The sequence below is a fragment of the Bos grunniens genome, chromosome 7 (genome assembly GCF_055505025.1).
Source record: "Bos grunniens cultivar Pamir isolate PY7600 chromosome 7, Bosgru_T2T1.0, whole genome shotgun sequence".
Classification (NCBI taxonomy): domain Eukaryota; kingdom Metazoa; phylum Chordata; class Mammalia; order Artiodactyla; family Bovidae; genus Bos; species Bos grunniens.
The window spans coordinates 108,741,633-108,754,015 of NC_141171.1; positions in this window are offsets into that span (position 1 = coordinate 108,741,633).

Below are 12,383 nucleotides of genomic sequence, written 5' to 3' on the forward strand. Positions count from 1 at the left end.
GGTGCTATCTAATCATCTTATCCTCTGCTGGCCCCCTTCTCCTTTTGCTTCTAGTTTTTCCCAGCATCAGGGTCTTTTCCAATTAGTTATCCCTTCATATCAGGTGGCCAAAGTATTGGAACTTTAGCTTCAGCATCAGTCCTTCCAATGAATATTCAGGGTTGATCTCCTTTAGGGCTGATTGGTTTGATCTCCTTACTGTCCGAGGGACTCTCAAGAGTTCTCCGGCACCACAGTTTGAAAGTATCAATTCTTCAGTGCTCAGTCTTCTTCATGGTCCAACTCTCACATCCAAACATGATTACTGGAAAAACCATAGCTTTGAGTATGCGGACCTTTGACAGCAAAGTGGTGTCTCTGCTTTTTAATAAAACAGAAGGCTGTGCTTAAACAACTGGACTATGCCAGGGCCTTAGCTGATCTCTGGAAAGGAGAGGAAAACTCTGACTGAAGGAGTGCCTACTGTATGCAATTAACTCTACTTCAAATGATCACATCTATGGTCTTATTTACACTTGATCTTAGCCAAAAGGCCGAGAAGCGATCTCTATGGTCTTATTTAATAGTCACAAATCCCTGCTATGTTATTTTCCCATGTTCCAAGAAGGGATGCTCAGATACTAAGAAATTCATTCAGGCAACTTAGGTCCTGTAACCCATGAATTATGTGGTAGAGCCAGCATTTGAAACCATATCTGTCTAAAACCAAAGTTCAGGCTCTTTCCACCAAATAATCAGAAAACATTACATTAAGTTGGTCAGTGTATTAAGATAATATTTGAAATGTTCTTGAACTACTCTGTCCATCAGGAAGTTATCAGAACAGTTTATCAACTCTCTTATTATCAGTTCAGTTCAGTCGCTCAGTTATGCAACTCTTTGGGACCCCATGGACTGCAGCACTCCAGGCCTCCCAATCCATCAACTCCTGGAGTTTACTCAAATTCATGTCCGTCGAGTCAGTGATGCCATCCAACCGTCTCGTCCTCTGTCGTCCCCTTCTCCTCCTGCCTTCAATCTTCCCAGCATCAGGGTCTTTTCCAATGAGACAGTTCTTTGCATCAAGTGGCCAAAGTATTGGAGTTTCAGCTTCAGCGTCAGTCCTTTCAATGAATATTCAGGACTGATTTCCTTTTGAATGGACTAGTTGGATCTCCTTGCAGTCCAGGGGACTCTCAAGAGTCTTTTCCAACATCACAGTTCAAAAGCATCAATTCTGTCATTCATAGCCAATGACCAGTCACTTCCTGAGATTTTAGATCATGGAAAGCATTCCCCAAATACTAACATTTTCTGTAATCTGAGAGACTCCAAGGTATCATGGGACAATTTGGTGTTTTTATTTAAACCAATTGGGCAACTAATTAAAATTATGTCACTTAGTACATAGGTGAATATAGGTAAATTATGTACTATGTTAGGTTGATTTCTAATCATGACAATGAGTATAAAAGTATCTTTTAGAGAGCGGATAGATTTAAATGATGTGTGTGGATATGGTAATTCAGTTTAAATCATATTGTAGGTATGCAACATTTTTTTCTGATTTTATAATAAAGCTGTATTATATTAAATGCCCAAGAATGTGAGATTTCTTTTTTTTTTTTTTTTAGAATGTGAGATTTCTTTCAAATCTGGGAACATTGTTATTAGAATTTTATTATATGTAAAAGTTAAAAAAAAAAAAAAAAGCATCAATTCTTTGGTATTCAGCTTTCTTTATACTCTAACTCTCACATCCATACATGACTACTGGAAAAACCATAGCTTTGACTAGATGGACTTTGTTGGCAAGTAATGTCTCTGCTTTTGAATATGCTGTCTAGGTTGGTCATAGCTTTTCTTTCAAGGAGCAAGCGTCTTTTAATTTCATGGTTGCAGTCACCATCTGCAGTGATTTTGGAGCCCCCCAAAATAAAGTCTCTCACTGTTTCCATTGTTTCCCCATTTATTTGCCACGAAGTGATGGGACTGGATGCCATGATCTTAGTTTTCTGAATGTTGAGTTTTAAGCCAACTTTTTCACTCTCCTCTTTCACTTTCATCAAGAGACTCTTTAGTTCCTTTTCGCTTTCTGCCATAAGGGTGGTGTCATCGGCATATCCAAGGCTATTGATATTTCTCCCGGTGCTCTTGATTCCAGCTTATGCTTCATCCAGCCTGGTATTTCTCATGATGTTCTCTGCATATAAGTTAAATAAGCAGGGTGACAATATACAGCCTTGACATACTCCTTTCCCAATTTGGAACCAGTCTGTTGTTCCATGTCCAGTTCTCACTGTTGCTTCTTGACCTGCATATAGATTTCTCAGGAAGCAGGTAAGGTGATCTGGTATTCCCATCTCTTTCAGAATTTTCCACAGTTTATTGTGACCCACAGAGTCAAAGGCTTTGGTATAGTCAATAAAGCAGGAGCAGATGTTTTTCTGGAACTCTCTTGCTTTTTCCATGATCCAACAGATGTTGGCAATTTGATCTCTGGTTCCTCTGCCTTTTCTAAAACCAGCTTGAATATCTAGAAGTTCATGGTTCACACACTGTTGAAGCCTGGCTTAGAGAATTTTGAGCATTACTTTACTAGCGTGTGAGATGAGTGCAATTATGTGGTAGTTTGAGCATTCTTTGGCATTGCCTTTCTTTGGGATTAGAATGAAAACTGACCTTTTCCAGTCCTGTGGCCACTGCTGAGTTTTCCAAATTTGCTGGCATATTGAGTGCAGCACTTTCACAGCATCATCTTTCCAGATTTGAAACAGCTCAACTGGAATTCCATCACCTCCACTTGCTTTGTTCTTGATGATGCTTTCTAAGGCCCACTTGACTTCACATTCCAGGATGTCTGGCTCTAGGTCAATAATCACACCATCGTGATTATCTGGGTCATGAAGATCTTTTTTTGTATAGTTCTGTATATTCTTGCCACCTCTTCTTAATATCTTCTGCTTCTGTTAGGTCTATACCATTTCTGTCCTTTATTGAGCCCACCTTTGCATGAAATGTTTCCTTGCTATCTCTAATTTTCTTGAAGAAATCTCTAGTCTTTCCCATTCTATTGTGGATGTTAGTGGCAAATAGATGCTGATAAATTATTGTATTGAAATATTGACACCATTAGTGTCACAGTGAAACTTCACTTTCCTTTGTTTTACCCCCATCTTTTCAGCTTCTGTTATAGATATGGGATCATCCTGGAGGGGATCAGGCTGCAATCCAATAACATCCATGTTTTGGGTTTTTTTTTTGGGGGAGGGGGTCATTGTTTATCAAGTAAACATCTTAAACTACTGAATCTTATAGTCTGTATTAAAAAGAATTAAATATATTGTCATTACTAACTCATTTGACCAATTTATTCGTTATGAATTTACAACACTTTCTGATTACTAAACACCTCAGGCATTACATAAACAGTTTCCAGTTGAGCATGTCTTCAGGTATTCTGATATAGTACCAAATATCACTTGTAATGATTTTCTTCCTTAGATGGGAAAAAGTGTTGTAGTATTACTGAAAAGCAATCTGAAGACTCACGTTACTGCATCTAGAAAGAATTGTCTCATACCACGGTTAAAAAAATAATACATAAATGCACAAAATGCAGAGCATTTCCGTGAGTCATTTCTCAGATGCTGCTAAGTACTGCAGAGTATTGCCAAGAGTGGCCTTTAATCTCTGTGGGGGCCGTAACCGCCGTAAATTCTTATTTGCTGTCAAATGTCTTTTGCAAGGGTATTAGAAAAGATAGGAGGTAGGAAATCCTTCCAAGATACCTTACTTTATTTTTTGACCTGATTTGATTATCGTTACCACTTTATGTCTGTTGATAGCTCAGAATGTGCACATTTTACCCGCCCCAGGCAGAATCACAAAGCGGGCTTCATGACGCCTCGGTGTTTGCCCACTCTGCTTTCCAGGGTCTCTCACACTCCCTCCTAGCAAGTTTCATGCCCCCTGAGCCAACCCCTGCTCTCTGTCCAAAACACTTTTTAACGACTTTAAGGTTATATTCTCAGCAAAACGCAGACCAGCACGATCTACTGATCCACATTCATGGATCACTGTGTGACATCTCACAGCTAAAGATCTTCCAAGAGAAACTAGGCCTGAACGAGTAAAGCTAAGGCGTGGAGAAAGCAGACTTCCTGAAGGGGTCCCCCTCCCGTCGTGGGCGTGCCCTCCGGGGTCCTTTGCGGCTCCGAGTGTGCCCGGCTTTTGTTTCTGAGCCCACAGGTGTGCTTGGTAGGGTGGCTTGACTGCCCTGCCCTCACTTCTGTCGCTCTGGGCAGAAAACCAAACTAGGCCACAGTTTCCCAACCTTGGCGCCACTGTCCCGGTGCTGGAAACACACTCCTAGTTTTAAAACCTTCCAGAATTTGTGCATGTGCGAGGAATCTGTGTCTCAGCTGGGTCTGACTCTTTGTGACCCCATGGACTGTGGCCCTCCAGGCTCCTCTGTCCGTGGGATTTCCCAGGCAGGAATACTGGAGTGGGTTGCCATTTCCTCCTCCAGGGAACCTTCTCCACCCAGGGATTGAGCCTGCGTCTCCTGCATTCGCAGGCAGACCCTTTACCACTGAGCCACCTCAGAATTTGTGAGGAGTAGTAATCCATGCTGTTAACCATGTTAGGGAAGGGTGGATAAAATGGGAGGTAGATTTGGTGCTGTGCTGAGCCTGGAGAACTGAATATCAAATTTTCAGGAATTTTGTGAGTCAACCGACATTACCTTGGCAACTTAATATCAGTCACAGGTGGGAATGACTCAGACAAACGTACACACAATAGCTGCCCCGCTTTCGCCGCTAGCTGCTCTGGGGAGAGCCGGGACTGGGATGTGGTTGCGTTTCCCGCAACACCAGAAGCTGTGTCCAGCCCTCCTGCATCGCTCTGGGGAGAGCCGGGACTGGGATGTGGTTGCGTTTCCCGCAACACCAGAAGCTGTGTCCAGCCCTCCTGCATCGCTCTGGGGAGAGCCGGGACTGGGATGTGGGTGCGTTTCCCGCAACACCAGAAGCTGTGTCCAGCCCTCCTGCATCGCTCTGGGGAGAGCCGGGACTGGGATGTGGTTGCGTTTCCCGCAACACCAGAAGCTGTGTCCAGCCCTCCTGCATCGCTCTGGGGTGAGCCGGGACTGGGATGTGGGTGCGTTTCCCGCAACACCGGAAGCTCTGTGTCCAGCCCTCCTGCATCTACGTGTTCACTTTCATATCCCTTGGTCTGGTGCGTTCCACACGCACTTGGTGTGTGTTGAATAAATGAATAAGCTGGAGACAGAAGAGATGTTTTACACAGTATGTAAAATTTGTTTTGGTCTTTACTGAAATGTCAAAAAAAAAAAACCCAAAAAGATGCAGGTCTATTTCCTCCTGGCCCCTCTTTGCCTGCCTGTTAGTAGTAGCTGCCTCCCAGCTTCTCATTCTGTGACTTTAATTCCTATAGCTGGAGGTCACTATTTGCTCAACTCCTGTCTCACACGCATAACCTCATCCATTTAGTTCTGTCAGATAGGTTCATGAATATCCTACAGAATATATTCTTAAAAAGTTAGGGGGAAACAATTAAAGAACTTCAAGTGTCTATTTGGGCTGCTATAATATATTACCATAGACTGAGTGCTTAGAAACGACAGAAACAGATGTCTCCTGGTTCTCCAGACTAAGTACCCAGTCAAGGCGCCAGCAGACACGGTGTCTCAGGGGAGCCCGCTTCCTGGTCCATAGCCTGCCACCTTCTCTCTGTCCTCACATTGGCAAAAGCAGCGAGGGAACTCTCTTGGGAGTCTCTTTTATGAGGGCACTAACTTTACCCATGAGGGTCCCACCCTCATGACGTCGGCACCTCCCAAAGGCGCCATCTCCTAGAACCACCACATTCAGGGTTAGATTTCAACATACGAATTTGGGCAGAAGAAACATTTACTTCACAACATTAACTTTTTAGAAAACTTGGCTTCCGGGACCATTTAGCCACACGATTCCTGTGTTGTTTCAGGAGAACATGCAACTCCCAGGTTATCTAGAGTCTTCATGTGTAAGCAAAACTGTTACTCATGCTGTGCCTCCCTCAGGGAGTTCATGAAGAATCAAAGAAGGTAACACAAGCACTTTTCCAACCACAGCAGTAGGAGACTAGGACTCGGTTATAGGAAGAAGAATAGGAAAGCTCAAACCTGTGGGAACCAAACAACATTTCAGCAAGAAACTTAAAGGGTCAATGAAGAAATCAGAAAATACCTGAGACAAATGAAAACAAAACCACAACTTTTCAAAATCATAACAAAAGCATTCCCAGAGGAAAGTTTACAATGATACAGGCCTTCCTCAAGAAACAAGAAAAATCTCAAATAAACACCTAACCTACTACCTAAAGGAACTAGAAAAAAAGAAAAAACAAAGCCCAAAGTCAGCATAAGGAAGGAAATAATAAAGATCAGAGAGAAACAAATAAAATAGAGACCACAAAATAATAAAGATCAATGAAAGCAAAAGCTGGCTTTTGGGAGAGATAAACAAACTGATAAGCTTTCAGCCAGGCTCATCAAGAAAGAAAGAAAAGACCCAAATAAACAAAATAAGAAATGAGAGAGGAGAAATAACAACTGATATCACAGAGACATAAAAATCATGAGAATATTATAAACAGTTATATGCAAACAAATTGGACAACTGAGAAAAAACAGAAAATTTTCTAGAATGATACAATCTTCTAAGACTGAATCAGGAAGAAATAGACAATCTGAACTGACCACTCACTAGTAGTGAAAAGGAATTTATTAAAACAACAACAAAACACCCAGCTAACAAGAGTCCAGGACCAGGCATTGTCACAGAGGAATTCTACCAAACATATAAATAAAAGTTAATACCTATCATTCTCCAATTATTCCAAAATATTGAAGAGTAGGAAACACTTCTAAATTCATTCTGCCAGGTAAGCATTACTCTGATACCAAAGCCAGATAAAGATACTACAAGAAAAGAAAACTATGGGCCAAGATACTGGTGAAGCTAGATATAAAAATTCTCAAGAAAATGCTAGCAAACCAAATTGAATAGCACATTAAAAGACTCATATCCCACAGTCAAGTGGAACTTATCCCTAGGATACAAAAGATGATTCAACACACACAAATCAATAAATGTAATATACTATATCAACAGAATGAAAGATTAAAACTATGGTATTTTCAGCTCTATCCTGGGATATTTATATCCCGAATATAACTGGGAATGTTGTCCACTCTATATCAAATTCAAAATGCTAGTTTCTGTTAGGAGGTATATTTGACCAGCTGCTTCAAATTCTGTATAAAAAAAGGTCCTAGAAAGTTTAATAAAGAACCAAATGGAATGAAAAAAAAATTTGCTTATTTTTAGTAACCAGTTAAGAATTTAAAATCTGAGCTGCCAAAAACTGGCTCCAGAAATTAGGCTTTAGTGTGTCATCAGTTCTCCCAGAAAGGATGCCAGAAATGAACATCAGAGAGTAAAGTCGTATCTTGCATGTTTAAGTGTTTCCATGTTTACCAAGTCACTATTTTTCATACTGATAGAATTCCTGATCCTCTCTCTTATCAGCGTTTCAGAATCAGTTTGAATCATGATAAGGAAAACTGAACAAAATTCCTGGCTGTGTTTGTCCTTCTTTCATGCCCTTTTGCATTTGACGTTTGGTATTCTCTAGGATTTTTGTCACACAGAGTATCTTACTCTTGGAAGCACGACACCAGATGAGTCTTTTCCCTTCAGATGGGCCGGTGCTGGTAGAATTCCTATGCTCCTTACACATACTCTCCACACATAATAACAGGACCAAGGAAGGGGCTCTATTATAGCTCTGGGGACCAGATCGTACAACCAGGAGCAACTGTCTGCACTCATTCTTCTGATGCAGCCCTTTCCCTCTATAGCAGGACTTGAGTTCATATCAGAGGTGGATTTCAAGGGGAAAGATCTGGCTGCATGGTCTTCTCAGAGTTCACTGATGGGCACCATTAATTTGAGGTTCTATATACTCAAAAAGGGCATCACCGACTCGATGGACATGAGTTTGAGTGAACTCTGGGAGTTGGTGATGGACAGGGAGGCCTGGCGTGCTGCAATTCATGGGGTCACAAAGAGTTGGACACGACTGAGCAACTGAACTGAACTGATACTCAAAAAAAATTTTTTTTAAGTATATATTGTGACTCTTTTCAAACTGTACCTTCTGAGTAAATGTAGCCCAAAATATATTTTAAAGGTAATTTTAATAACCATCTTCATTTCTACTAGGTCTGAATTTCTTCTAGCCCTATAGGTTTTCAATGTGCCACATGAAGGTCAAAGATTGTACATCTCTGAATTTTATGGCATCTCAATTTTAAGAACTAAATTTCCACACAACAATGCTAAACTAAAAATCTGCATGTGCTCCCCTCTATAAATTAAACTCAATTTTTACAATAGGAAAAAAAAATCTCAGAGCAATTAATTCAGGAGCTGGTGGCAGTAGGGCCTGGATCTGGGTATTTTTCTTTTCAAAACTTTTGAGGCAATTTTAATGTCCAATGAGAACTTCCATATGTTCACACTAGATTTAGAAAAATCAAAGGAACCAGAGATTAAATTGCCAACATCTGTTTGATCATCGACAAAGCAAGAGAGTTCCAGAAAAACACCTGCTTCTGCTTTATTGACTACGCCAAAGCTTTTGACTGTGCAGATCGCAACAAACTGTGGAAAATTCTTCAAGAGATCGGAATACCAGATCACCTTACCTGCTTCCTGAGAAATCTGCATACAGGTCAGGAAGGAATAGTTACAACCGGGCATGGTACAGCAGACTGGTTCCAAACTGGGAAAGGAGTACGTCAAGGCTATTGTCATCCTGTTTATTTAACTTATACACAGAGTACATCATGAGAAACGCTGGGCTGGAAGAAGCACAAACTGCAATCAATATTGCCGGGAGAAATATCAATAACCTCAGACATGCAGATGACACCACCCTTATGGCAGAAAGTGAAGAAGAACTAAAGAGTCTCTAGATGAAAGTGAAAGAGGAGAGTGAAAAAGTTGGCTTAAAGCTCAACATTCAGAAAACGAAGATCATGGCATCTGGTCCCATCATTTCATGGCAAATAGATGGGGAAACAATGGAAACAGTGACAGACTTCATTTTCTTAGGCTCCAAAATCACTGCAGATGGTGACTGCAACCATGAAATTAAAAGACACTTGCTCCTTGGAAGAAAAGCTATGACCAACCTAGACAGCATATTCAAAAGCAGAGATATTACTTTGTCAACAAAGCTCTGTCTCATCAAGGCTATGGTTTTTGCAGTGGTCATGTACATATATGAGAGTTGGACTATAAAGAAAGCTGAGCGCCGAAGAATTGATGTTTTGAACTGTGGTGTTGGAGAAGACTCTTGAGAGTCCCTTGGACTGCAAGGAGATCCAACCAGTCCATCCTAAAGGAGATCAGTCCTGAATATTCATTGGAAGAATTGATGATGAAGCTGAAACTCCAATACTTTGGCCCCTGATGAAAAGAGCTGACCTATTTGAAAAGACCCTGATGCTGGGAAAGATTGAAGGAGGGAGGAGAAGGGGATGACAGAGGATGAGACGGTTGGGTGGCATCACCAACTTGATGGACATGAGTTTGAGTAAACTCCAGGAGTTGGTGATGGACAGGGAGGCCTGGTGTGCTGCAGTCCATGGCGTTGCAAAGAGCCAGACACAACTGAGAGACTGGACTGCACTGGTAGGACAATCAAAGGTAGTTGAGGTGTGGGGTTTGGGCACTCCTACAATATCTGGGCACATCTCTGTCTGCAGTACTCCTACACTCAACCTCTAATCATATGCTACAGAAGCTTCGATAATTCTATGCTGTTTTAAGCTCTCGATTCCTGCCCACCTAGACCTACTAAAACTTTGGTGACATATGTATTTTTGAAAGGTATTTATGAAGTTGCCATGACCTCAGAATCTCTTCTCTCACTCATCCCCTCCAATGAAATTTTGCCTTATTGTGAGATTAAAAAAAATGCACACAAAGCTGAGCTTAGTTTTGTCCTTAATTTTTTTTAATATTTATTTTTAATTGGAGGATAATTGCTTTACTAGTCCTGCCCTTTAAGCAGAGAGTAAGATCATTATTTTCACTGCAGTGTAATTAGTTTAAATCTCCTCTTTTTCTTGCTTCACTGTCAGCCACAGAAGTACTTCTTCGTGACACACTTAGAACTAAGAAGGAAGTGTGCATCTCACACAGGAAGAAGTGAGTGTGTTCACAGACCACAAAAAGCATAACTGGCGGTTTCCTGGGCCAAGCCAGAAGTGTGGCTTGCAGTGGGAATGAAAGAATAGCTTGCATCTCTTCCCTCTGAACCCTAGTGGCAGAATGCTTTTCTGAAAGATGACACTGATCATCTCATGTCCTTACTCACAATTTTCCAGTGGTCTTCTGGATACAGGAGACAGGCAGCCTCCGCAGCCCACCACTAAAGAGCCTTACCCCTCACGCCCAGAGCTGCTAGTTCCAGCCTCCTGTTCCACTACTTATCAGCACTGCTACGTGGAGGTCCCCCAGGGAATCCTTCCCTTCCTGCGTCACACCTTTCACTGTGCTTTATCCCTGGAGCATCCTCTGTCCCATACAACCAAAATTTGAAATGACCTTTTCCTTTCCAGAAAGTATAAGGCTGTGTTCCTACTAGAATAACTATGGGCTTTGGACTCAGACAGATTCACTTTAAAATTCCATGACCTTCAGCAATTTTTTCACTTTTTTAGCCAAAAAAAAGCAATGATAGTAATACTCTTTGGGGAGGATGGTCATAAGAATTGTGAATGCATTTAGATGATCAATACATATTTCCTTTCCTTTATCACTGAAATAGCATTGCTCTCTATTGTGGGTTTTTGAGAGCAGGTCTTACTGTTTCTGTAAGATGATAGGGTCCTTGAAAGCAAGGAAGGGTCTTTTCTTAAGTATGTTCTTTAAACATTCTCTAACACGAAGAAGAGTGTCTTGCACTTAGAAAAGTAAAAATGAAAGTGTCAGTCACTCAGTTGTATCCAACTCTTTGCGACCCATGGACAATAACCTCCAGGATCCTCTAGCCACAGAATTTCCCAGGCAAGAATACTGCCGTGGCTTGCCATTTCCTTCTCCCTTGCTAAATTCTGACCCAGGGATCAAACCCATGTCTCCTGCTTGGCAGGAAGATTCTGTACCACAGAGCCATCTGGCAAGCCCAGTGCACATAGAAAGTCATCCATAAACATATTTGATGGCCGAATAAATAAATAAAATTTCTGGTCCTCTGTTGGATAAAAGATAATGGCTTCGAGGAAAATGGGGCCTACAGGATGGTGGAGTAGAAGGACAGACGCTCATCTCGAGGAAAATGGGGCCTACAGGATGGTGGAGTAGAAGGACAGACGCTCATCTGAATGCAGAGTTCCAGAGAGTAGGAAGGAGAGACAAGAAGGCCTTCCTCAGTGACCAGTGCAAAGAAATAGAGGGAAACAATAGGATGGGAAAGACTAGGGATCTCTTCAAGAAAATTAGAGATACCAAGGGAACATTTCATGCAAAGATGGGCTCGAGAAAGGACAGAAATGGTATGGACCTAAAGAAGGAGAAGATATTAAGAAGAGGTGGCAAGAATACACAGAAGAACTGTACAAGAAACATCTTTATGACCCAGATAATTACGATGGTGTGATCACTCACCTAGAGCCAGACATCCTGGAATGTGAAGTCAAGTGCTAAGGAAGCATCACTCGAAACAAAGCTAGTGGAGGTGATGGAATTCCAGTTGAGCTATTTCAAATCCTGAAAGATGATGCTGTGAAAGTGCTGCACTCAATATGCCAGCAAATTTGGAAAACTCAGCAGTGGCCACAGGACTGGAAAAGGTCAGTTTTCATTCCTATCCCGAAGAAAGGCAATGCCAAAGAATGCTCAAACAACCACACAGTTGCACTTATCTCACACGCTAGTAAAGTAATGCTCAAAATTCCCCAAGCCAGGCTTCAACAGTATGTGAACTGTGAACTTCCAGATGTTCAAACTGGATTTAGAAAAGGCAGAGGAACCAGAGATCAAATTGCCAACATCCATTGGATCATTGAAAAAGCAAAAGAGTTCCAGAAAAACATCTGCTTCTGCTTTATTGACTATGCCAAAGCCTTTGACAGTGTGGATCACAACAAACTGTAGAAAATTCTGAAAGAGATGGGAATACCAGATCACCTTACCTGTCTCCTGAGAAATCTGTATGCAGGTCAAGAAGCAACAGTGAGAACTGGACATGCAACAACAGACTGGTTCCATATCGGGAAAGGAGTACATCAAGAGTGCATACTGTCACCGTGGTTATTTAGC